This window comes from Hetaerina americana, unplaced genomic scaffold, assembly GCF_022747635.1.
Source record: "Hetaerina americana unplaced genomic scaffold, ioHetAmer1.1.p SCAF_3, whole genome shotgun sequence".
Taxonomy (NCBI): Eukaryota; Metazoa; Arthropoda; class Insecta; order Odonata; family Calopterygidae; genus Hetaerina; species Hetaerina americana.
The window spans coordinates 77691010-77703134 of NW_027286874.1; positions in this window are offsets into that span (position 1 = coordinate 77691010).

Sequence of the window (12125 nt, forward strand, 5' to 3'; positions counted from 1 at the left end):
TTCATTTCCTCCGCACGTCGAGAAATCAATTTCACGTTGCGTTAAGGCTCTGGCACCTCTCCCCGTTTCGTCTGCTCACGCCCTGCGGGGGGGGGGGCAGGGAGGTAAAGAGAGAGAGACACCCGAACGCCCCCCTTGCCCACTACCTATTACTTGCTTTGTTCGATTTACGAGGGACACTCCGAGTGCGAGAGAAAAGTTTTTATTTCTCTACCTCTCTCTCGTTTTTACACCTCCACGCAAGCTGCAAGTGCAAGTCTCACGGGAGATCCACGTCCTCCCCGTCCTTCGCTTTACTCCCACTGCCACCTCCGCTTCTCTCTCTCTCGACGGCCAGCAAAGGGGATTGGGCGGGGGTTCTCCCGAAATATTTTCAGACCACCCCTTCCGCTTCCAACCGCACTGCCCACCACACGCCACCTCGCTCGGTACCATCGAAGAGGGCGAGGGTTTTTTTTTTTCATCTGCCCGAATCACCATGCCCGTGCGAGGGCACCATCGACGGCTTCCTTATATTACGCCCTCCCAGCCTCGTTGGGTTCAGCCAATTAGGACGAAAGGGGGGAGGACGTGCCCTGCAAGGGCCTCTCTCTCTCCCCTTACAACTCCCTTTCTGTCTCTCTCTATCTACGTTGGGACGAGGAAGACATTCCGTGTAGGGAAAATCCTCTTTGCGTGCGCAATGAAAATGGATCCTTATATTTCCCGGTGAAAAGATTCAAGAGTTCTCCTCCTTTATATGTATGTAAGTTCCCGGGAGCAATTCTGAGCGATCGGTTCCCAGAAACAATTCCTTGAGTAAAGTTCAGAGGAAAGCACTTACGAAGGCATCGTGGTTTCCGTACTGTGATGGGGTCACTGTGTCTGAGGTCATGTCTCCGGAATTGGGGTCTTCGGAATGTGCCTTCCTTTAACGCTTCGTATATTTAAATTTCAAGTCCCGTGACTTACCGAGGAAGTCATCACATCTAGAAATCGCTCGGTAGAAAGGAAGTCCTCCGAGATTAAATATTATTCATTTGCTTTTAGAAATAAGCGCGCGAGGTTCACATCGATCGATCTGGTTACCTCTATACGCGGAGCATTCAACTGCAACTCCTTTGATCTTTGGCACGGCCCTCTTGTTAGGCACGAATATACGTCACCCTGCGAATATTTTCTGATAAAACTAATTACTTGCGCAATGTGATCCTTCAGTCCGTAAATATTCAGCCGAAATAATATTAAATTGAGTCCATTGAAAAGGTTTGAACCGTTAACCTGAGGAGAAAAGTAGAGCTGCGAGGAGAAAAATTTTTGTGAAACTTGACTAATTAATTTATGGTTTGAAGTGCAAATAAATTCACAGCGACCACAGTCATCATAAATAACGTTGAGTTAATTTAAGGTTTAAAACAGTCTATGTAAATTTGATAAGTGTTGACTAAATACGATAATTTATGACGACGTAATTATGCCAGATGTGTAGCCATATGGAGATGCTTGAGTAGATTATTCAGACATATCTAAAAGATGTAGTTTTTTGCCAAGGATTCGGGACGAGTTATCTCAAATTACAATTTCTATGGACTTTGAGCGTAATTTTTTCGATACTTTCAAGTTTCATTTGTATGTTAATCAATTCTATATGAATATAGGTCCCAATTCCATTGAACTTGCATAAAATATAGGGAGAGAAGCGTTATTATGTACAAACGAACACATCTCCTTCAATCATAAATATATATAGGTAATTCTTCACACACTGATGCACTAGTTTTTTGTTCTGAGAATCATATCTTCGGGATATTGCAAATATTTCAATGATTACTTTTTAATTTTCATCGCATTTGAACTTCCTTACTCTGGATTATGTTCATACATAGGGAATGCTCCCAGCCGATGGATATCAGCTGTCTGCATGGTCGTCTTATTTTAAGCCTGATGATGCCATCTTTATTTCCTTTGAAATCTCTTATGTTGCATTAAATGAAATCTAATCATCATTTTGCATTCAAAATACACGCCCGTACATTGCTCACTCAAAGCCGTCCCTTCACCCAGCGCTCTAATCCTTTCACGTGCTTGGATACACTCCATCTTACATCATACCACAAGGACATCCTCTTTTGGTGAAGGGCCTAAGAAATACACTTTACAGACACTTGTTAGGGTCTCCGACAATACTTGAACTCCTACGCTTGACGATTAATCAAAGGAGACGTTTCTCTGCGAGCATTGTTCGGCATCGTTGATTGGTGATAGGAAACCTTGCGAACGGATATTTCCATTTCGGTGCTGAGGGAGAAATGTACCGCTATATGTGAAGTGAAATAATGGGCTACATACTCAGCGTCATTCACATGACTTACGGTTACATTTACATGGATTACGGCTACGGGCACTCATATTGAGTTCAATGGAATGCTGACTCATTTTTTGACATATTTGGAAATAAAATATTTCCTTACAATATTGTATTTCTGAATATCATGGGAACATTTTATTCGTAAAGAACTAAATAGAGGCTATTTTTTATTGACTATTAATACTGTAAATGGAGCTTCAAATGCTTCAGGGGGTATGAGGTTCGGCGAATTTGGTGTTGATGAGCGTTATGGGTTGGTGTCAGCGGAGGTGGACGTATTAAAATCATCCTTCTTGAAGATTTTATCTTCATAATTTCATCGAATGGTAGAAATAGATGTCACATCGATGTTTCTATATGCTGGAGAGTTTTTTTAGATGCAGGAGAGTGTTGCGACCAATCACATATACGAATTCGTAATCACGCAAAGCTTTTCGAGATATCTAATGTGTAATTGTATGTTTTGGCATGGAAATTCTGATTAAAATGTGTTGAATAGGATATGGTATGGTGTAAAAGGTTTCACCTCTTGATAACTCTTTAAGTGCAGGTTGTAGTTATTTATTGTTAACTTTGCTGACCTAAATTGCGGAGCACATTTAAAAATTTTTTATCTGCAATTTTAAAGAAGTAATTCATAAAAACTTTAATAATCTTGAGCGAGACAGCGAATTAATAATAGAAATGTTCTCATGCCTAGCAAAATTACTATTTATGGTTTAGCATGAGCTATTCGGAATATAATGCTTCGGCAATTAACTTCAAGTGCTTACAAGTAAAGCCGTCTTTCGATTTTCGATAATTATCTATTAACTCATTTTATCCAGTTGGCAGGAATACCACTCTTTACCACATCTGCCGGCTGTTAAAAGAATTGCAGCATTACTGCATTCTAAGATGCAAACAGATTTGCACGGAGAATATCGTTGAATTTGAAAATCAAAAGGGATTAATTTCGAAATTTCACGGTTCTCTCAAACCAAAAATTACTCAAATTACCCTACCAAAGATTCACAATTTTACTTTAAAATATCGTATACTGCATTCCTCTTTGAGTATCAAGCTAATTGACAAACTACGAAAAACTGAAATTTTCCTCGGATGATGTTAAATGGCCCCATCACTGTCGCAGCAATTTATATTTCCAAAAATATTTACCTTGCATTCCTTGCATATATTAATTTCGCACCCGGTGTTAAGTTTCGTACTCAATTATGAGTGAGGTATGATAATGAATAAACATACGCAATGCTGTAAACTGAAACGCTTGAGTTAATGTATCATTTTCAGTCTCTACTCACAACGGGGCATAGTGAGTTCACAGGAAAATATTTCACAGTGGGTGGGAGGAGAGGAGGTAGAATGAATGGGCCAGAGGAAATCATTCTGAGTTCGCTTCCTCACAAATGGAAATTCAACGGTACTGTTATTTCCGATTCCTCCTACCCTAATACGTGAATTTTAAACGCCATTGGACTTAGTACCAAGCGAGTTCTATCCTCACCTATCAATAAACCGAACTGAGGGTTGAAAACTGTGATTTTGGTCATTACAATTGAAGCAGAAATGTATAAATATCAACGACATGATGCACTCACTGAAAGGTTTAAAGAGCAAAAATGATTGTCTTATATAATTTATCAAAAACGTAAACGATGACCGAAAATAGCAATGGATTTATCTTTTTTTTTGCTGCATAGAATCTATTCATCGAAATCGATGAATATTTTGAAAAATGATTCATTTATCTAGCATATGACCATGTCAGAACTGGAATTTATGAGTATATTCTTGTTTCAGGTTAGCCGGTTTTTTTCGCATAAGTCTTTACTATGAACAAAAATTAATGATTCAGTTTATATTTATATTACATAATCAGTTGTTCTAAAGGAAATTTCCGAGTTATTTTACATCGTTTTGCCCAATTTATTGGGGAAATAAATATTTGGCCCAAAGGAGTTTATTAGACCGCATTCCCTACAAAAGTGACATTACTTGATAATGGATAATGACAGTTATAAAAGCAAATAAATTTTGCAGGCAAAAAATTAAGAATCTACATCTATTTTGCGTAATACACGTATTTTTTAAATCTATTATTCAAATATTTTTCTCTTTTTATGTTCAAGCAGAATAGGAATACATATTATTTTTATATTTAGAGTACGATTCGAACATCCTAATAATATTTGAAATAATAGGAGGGTAATAATTCACACGCTAAAAGCGTGGTTGCGCATTAATGAGACGCTGTACTCTATTCATATTAATTCTAAAAGAATCATTTTCCTAAGGGCCGGTGGAGTCAAATTATACGAGGGTCATCCGGAAAGTAGTACCCGTTCGTGCCGCATGAAGTGCTGACGACGCGAGTAGCCGCTGGACGAGGTCAGATAGCTTCAGTGGCTTGTCTGCCTTCTCTGAGCCAAGTTGCGTGACGCTAGCATTGCCTGTGTTGTTTCTGTGATTGTTTACAATGTTTAAAAAAATTGAGAACGCCGCCAGTTGTGAAGTGAGGGCAGTGATTAAATTCCTCAATGCAAGAAACGTTCGCCCATGTGATATTCATCGCCAATTAAAGGAGGTGTATGGAGACAATGTAATGGACGAGTCGTCTGTTCGGCGGTGGCGTCGCAACTTCAACATGGGGAGGGGGAACACACACGACGATGAGCGTTCGGAGAGACCGTCTGTCATTACAGACCAACTGGTGAGCTCAGTTGACGAATTCGTGAGGAACGATCGGCGCGTCACAATTGATGACATCTGTGAGCATTTTCCCAATGTTTCTCGAACAATTGTTCATGAAATTGTTAAACACCATCTGCATTATGCAAAAATTTGTGCAAGATGGGTCCCTCGCAAGCTTACAGATGAGCACAAAACCAAGCGTATGGCTGCAGCACTGACGTTTTTGGGACGTTATTCTGATGAAGGAGACTCTTTCTTGACTCGCATAATTACTGGTGACGAAACATGGGCTTGTTATGCATCACCTGAGAGTAAACGACAGTCAATGGAGTGGCATCATGCTCATTCACCAAACAAACCAAAAAAATTCAAGACAGTTCTGTCCACCAGGAAACTCATGGCAACCATTTTCTGGGATCGACGAGGTGTATTGCTTATTGATTTTATGGCCCGTGGAGACACTATTAATGCCAATGCGTATTGTGAAACATTAAAGAAATTACGGCGGGCAATACAAAATCGGCGGCGAGGTCTATTGTCTACTGGTGTCATTCTCGTTCATGACAATGCCAGGCCTCATGCAGCTGGGATAACACAAAAACTTTTGCAGCAATTCAAATGGGAAACTTTCGACCATCCACCGTATAGCCCGGACTTGGCCCCTTCAGATTTTCATCTCTTTACAAAGCTTAAAGACTTTTTGGCAGGAAAAAGATTTGACAGCGATGAAGAACTTAAAGAAGGAGTGACCCTGTATCTCAATGAGCTGGCGGCGAAGGACTATGCAGCAGGAATACAGAAACTTGTCACACGTTATGACAAATGCCTTAATTTGCTTGGAGATTATGTTGAGAAGTAGTTTAAAGTATCCTCTTTCAAATAAAATTTTTTATGTTTGTTAATATTTACTTTTGTGTCTTTATTTCACGAACGGGTACTACTTTCCGGATGACCCTCGTATCTTACGGTATTTTTTTCGAATTTATTGAATGTAAAAACTTTCATATTTTTACAAATATATTTTGAAGATATGACGTCATCCCATCAGACATCCATCCCAATGCCAGGGATGATCTGAGATCGCTCCCTGTCCTGGATTGCATAACTTTTCATAATCTGTTCCTTTAAATTCGTCCTTCACCCCTATGACAAATCCATGGTTCCACAGCTATTTCAATTAGGATATTCTTAGTTAACTATTTTGCTTGAGGTATGACCATTTAAGTTTTCCTTTCTACCTTGCCAGTCCACACACTCTTCGAAGTACCTCTTCACCTGTAACCCATTCTGACAATGTTTTTGCTAAATTTGAACGCATTTCTGTTATTCATGTCCTAATGGAAATCCTTAGCACTACATGCACCGCAGTCTGAAGTTTTCAATCGGGGAAGGATTGTGAATTAGGGTTATGGCACCTGGGTACCCATATGCATTGGGTACCCAGGTGCCAAATGTCCAATATCTGCGGGCTTTGTTATTTGAGAAAAAATAAGGAAATATAATTACGGCAATAATAATTTTGGTGATTTCGCACAATATAATTTTTAAATTGCGTCATTTTAGCTGCCTTATTTTCCCAATATTTCTCTAAAAAAAGTTGAATTGAAACCACTAGTTTAATTGAATCGGTTGTTTTTAGGACTTCATCATATTCGGAATTTTATTGATAAACGGAACTGGGTTGGGATGACGATAGGAAAGAGTAATTATCCATAACCTTTGGAAAGGTGAGTAGAGCGAGTTCTATTCTCCTCAACCAGAATGGAACGAGTGGCACGTGGACTGCACCATAATCAGACTCGGGGGACAGCATGGTCAAAGTACCCAAAGTAGCCTGCACTCTAAAAAGATCTCTTCCTTTCAAATCCTCATGGCTTTCATCGATATTACTACCACTCCAGCATATTCAATGATAACAACCGCTCCATTTCGAATATTCTCAGGTTATTCGTAGATTTTAACAATCGATTGCAACAGATCGCAGTAGTAAAGTGTTTTTTCGTCGAGTTTTTTTATATTTACGTTCATAAAAAATATCACAATGCTATAAATGCTCTAATTTACTGCTGAAAGGGATTAAATAAAATATTGAAAATACCTATTATACTTTCTACTTCAACAGTGTGTTTAAACAACAATGCACCACTCTTGCTCTAAGGTTTACACATCGGCACCAGGTAATATGGCGCAATGATTTTTAAAAAAAAACCTAGCTACCAAGATCATGCGTGCTTGACCCCAAGCCAAGAGCTATCGGACCAAAGTAACTAGCTCATAAAAGTCAACGACCTTCCAGATGTTCCGATTTCCCTCGTTGTCATGGAAATGAAACGTCAGATATGAAATAAAGGCAGGAACGAGCGTGAGGAAAGGCAGAGACGTGGAGAGAAAGTGTAGGGAGGTGTGCGGGGTTGAAGGGGGGGGGAGAGAGAGGAAGAGATCCCATTGGATTGAGACGTTTAAAGCGACTTCTTCTGTTTCGAGTCACCCTTGGGAGAGACGCTATCTGAGAGGGGATGGGATAGCCTTGCAAAGAAGGCGAACGGATCCGTACATGAAAAATTCATTAATTGATAAAACGAGAGACGGAGAGGGTGAGAGTGGCCGGGGGGGGTTTGGGGGGAAGAAGGGAGTCAGAGGAAAGGGTTGGGAGCGGAGCGGAGAGTTCTCGGGGAAGGAGGCCGTCGGTCTCAAGCCACAAGGATATTGTGATTATTTTCCTGACAGCTCTCCAGGAATCTCGAAGGCGGCGCAAGAAATGCGTGAAAAGGAAACAAGTTTTGAGACATCCCCTCCGATCGAGCCTAATTATGACGTTATGTGAAATCGTCGAGCGTAAATCGAACTCTCTTCTCTCGATCCACTTTATGCCCGCTATAAATATTCATATTTTGGTATCAAGCATCTGGCGTGCACGTCAAGTGAAGAGCAGCGGTGACTTTTGAAGGTTCCGGACTGGTTGGGAGTACGAGTACTTCAGATATGGGCGATTACTCGTGGGATGAATTTTCCGAAGGTACTAAATATTATGCTGCTCTGATAAAGGTCGCGGTTTACTTCGAGCAATCTGCGGCCGTGTCGGAAACTAGTGGAACTTGTCACAGTACTTTAGGACATGGAAGCATTGTAGTTGAACCAAACCCCTTACGTGAACCTATAATCAGGGTTTATTTCATTAAGAATATTTAGTCGAAAAATGGAACAGGGATGCTAAAACGTGGTTACACAGGGATGCTGAAACGCAATATCTTTTGCTCCTCGGCTGAAACTCGTTAGGCTGAACTAACCCGTGTTTTATGTCACCTACTGGTACACAAAGAGGGTTATACTCCGCAGAGAAATGCAACATTCAAGGGAATTCGAAGAAATAAGTTACAGCCATAATTGTTTTAAGAAAATAAGTTAAACGAGAATACAAACCGTAAGCTTTAAAAAATTGAAGTTGATGATACTGTCAACTCTAATTTTGTAAAGAAATGAATGCGCCTACTTTTTTTCTAGGTTTTTAGAACTCAGTTTCCACATTTTTCTTTTTTGATCGATCGTTCGTTAGAATCGAGAATGCAAATTGCTCACTTTGGTTTCCGATTTACTCAACTGTCTCTTACAGATTAAGGATATTTTGTGCATTTGAACCAATCAGTTCCTCTCTCAAGAACTCGCCATCAATTCGGAATAAAATCAATTTCCATTGGTTGGTGGGATTGAAATAAGGGTGGACGAAAATTAAAGAAATTATCAAGTGGTGGCATATCGATCTTTTTTTCCATTTCTTGGTTGGGTTTATACTGGTAACCTTCGTCAACATTTAATGTTGTTGTGAGTTTTTATCGTAATGTGAGCTGTAGATGCCAAAATGCGATGGAATAACTCCAAAGATGGAGTTTTTAACCGGTGTTCGTCTTTCCATATGTAATATCGTACCTTGAATCTATATTAAATTTCTTCTTGTATCTAATTAATAAGCCATTGGCGATAACACCTTTCCGATCATTTATCATTAATTAGGCCTTCAAATTCAGCATAAGTACTGCTAGGGTGTTGGTATTAATAGTAACTATGAATATGAAGTTTTTTTGCATCCTAAGCTATTCGAAAATTGAGAAGTTTCAGCAAAAATAATCTGAATTCGCAAAAATAATGATTAAAATGCTTTACGGCTAACGCAATTTTCTGGTTATAGTGGAATTAAACATTTTTTCGTATGGACATAAACGTATTTTTTCATCCACTTTTTAAGTATTTTAAAGAATTTAGTTAAAGCTAGCCTGTTGATACGACACAAGATTGCTTGAAACTACAAGAAACGACAAGTTTTTTAGGAACAAGAAAGATTTTTATTTCATAAACTAATATGCGCCATCCAATTACCCCAGGAATACCAGCTAGTGAGCAAAACTTGATATCACTCAATATTTTTTGCCAAACAAACCGTTTCTTTTAGATATAAGAGCGAGAACGTACTAATGGAACGAATTTTTCATACATGGACATTTTTGTTTCCTGAAAAATAGGGAGAAAAGAATTTTTAATTCTTATAAAAACATTAAGTGGTTACTATAAGCTCTGAGGGAATTATTAGTAATGCGTTACGTATAATGTCATTTCATTATTAAATTTCGCTCTTTGAAATGGGAAAAAATATTTTTTGCATCCCATCTTCCTCCTCTCCATGAAAACAAGTTTATTGATAGTGTTCAACCGGTATTATCATAATCACGATTTTCCCCCATCTCTCTCAGATAATGATGAGCAATAAATTAAACCTTTTAAAATCCACTCAACAATGCTTCACTACGCACCTTCTTCGATTGCGACGCAGCAAATGATGACAAGAAATAGAACTTTTATGAATCTAGATTCCAGCGAATTACAACTGCTCATAGTTCTGCGTTATGTTGAAGATTGTGATAGAGGGAGGAAGAATGTTAGGCAAGCCAGGAAAGGAAGGTGAATACGATACGAAAATCGGACAGAATGAAGGGAGGAAGGAAACATGTGGAATTGAAGACGGGGTGTATTTTGACGTTGGATGTTGGCTTGTGTTTTGTTAGGAGAGGCAAGGAAATGGCCGCAGTATCTTTTGGTAGTCCATTAGCCTGTGTCCAACCAAAACCTACCTTTACCGTTAGATTACCGACAATTATATAGACACATACATGTATTATTATTATTGGTATTCTAACGCATAATTTAGGCTTTGGAGGGACATAGACTGCACATATACATGGGTGCAACAAAATATCTCTTTGCCTATCCTAACAAAACACAACCTGACACCCCACACTACGATGAACTTTTCTTTAGTCAATAATGTTTTCCTGGGACAATTAATTAATAAGCAGGGCGGCTGCAAAGACCCCTTATCCCACTGGGGTAAGGTGTCTTTGCAGCCGCCTTGCTGAGGAATAAACGCTGCGTGGATATATATATATATATATATATATATATATATATATATATATATATATATATATATATATATATATATATATATATACACATCGTAAATGTCCACTGTAGTGATTTGCCCAAACCAATGATGGATGATCTCTCCTCGCGATAAAAGCCTTTGTCTAGACGTCATCCGATAACGTATGCTCCATTTAGTGGCAAGTTTTCTCCTTTGGAAATCTATGAGGACTCACCGCCCGCGAAAAACTTAGAAGAGTCGGAAACGGAACGGTAAGTAATCCGGCTGGCAATCATCTCTCTGCCACGACCGTCTCCGCCTTCCCCCCGAGTCATCCTACGCCCTCCCCGCCTTCAACTCTCCCCACTCTCTCCACCCCTCCCACTTCCTTCCCATCAATCTTGTATTTACTCCTCCCTAGCCCATCTTACCGAGCCTGAGCCGCGTTCGACGGACGATCAATCTTGCGCTTTCATGCGTCGTGGGGGCCGTGCGGCAAAGTTTGCCGCTGATACTCAGATACGAGTTCCCCAAGGGTTTATTTTTCCACCTTGACTGATCACCCTTATCTCTTTTTAAACTGCACGCGGGCGTTAAGAGGAGCCCGGGGAAGGTGATAAGAGGCGCCGTGAGAGGCGAGTGCGGTGCGGTTAGGGGGGAAGGGGTCGGTAAGGAACCGGGTCGCCGCTGTCCCACCGCTTCGAGGCGTGGATTATTATTGTGTGTTTGGGGATGACGATTTTGAGGGGCACGGATCATCTCTCCTGTTTGCCGACTTAGATACGACCCTCTCCCCAACGTCCTCTTCCTCCTCGCCGGGTTGCTCCGCCGCAGCCCGGGCGATCGTCGTCAGTAGCTGTCGAGGAACAAGCACCTCTCTCGGCGACCGGCAATATTGCGCACAATCCGCATTCGTGCGGAGCGGTGAAATTGCTTCTGGGTCCTCCCAAGCATGCGTGCCCCTCGTCCACCCTCCCACACGTAAGTCGTCGAAGTTAAGCTAAAGGCTGCGATCGCAGTTCCAAAGAGGCACTCAGGCGGTCCACAGATTCCCTCCGAAGTGCCCTGTCACGCGGGGCAGAGAGCAATTGGTGGCCGGCGGCAGGATGTGGGTGGACGCGAGATAAATTCTAGGGGAGGGCAATAATTTACGCGCGATCGTAAAGTACTCAACTCCGTCGTAGAATTTATCTTTGAAAACAAAATCGTTGAGAAATCAATGACAAAATCGTGCATGCATATCAATGAGCTTGTTTGAATGATACGGAGAAGAGAATGAGTGTTAAGAAAGAGGAATGAATATTCTTAGCCAGGGAAGCTATATTGTGACCGCTAGCCGTCGTATTTCAGAACAGGAAGCTCTATAATGTCTCCTTGGTTAGTTTGTACTAGCGGCAATCCGCCAGGTTAGCTAAAGTGTTCGATGTACTTCCATGCTTCTATGTTCTGACTAACATGGTACAAAGCATTCTTAAACTCCATGCTTGATATTACGTTAAAATAACTAGTTTTTCAACTATATTAAAAACAATACTTTGCGTTTATACATGCTAACTTATATCCTACACGGCCAGGTTTTGTTACAGGGACAACTTCACATGGGAATGTAGCATCCGCAGGCGTCGGTCGTGTAAATAAATTAGTTTGCTTGCGGAAACGAAAAGGAAACTATTC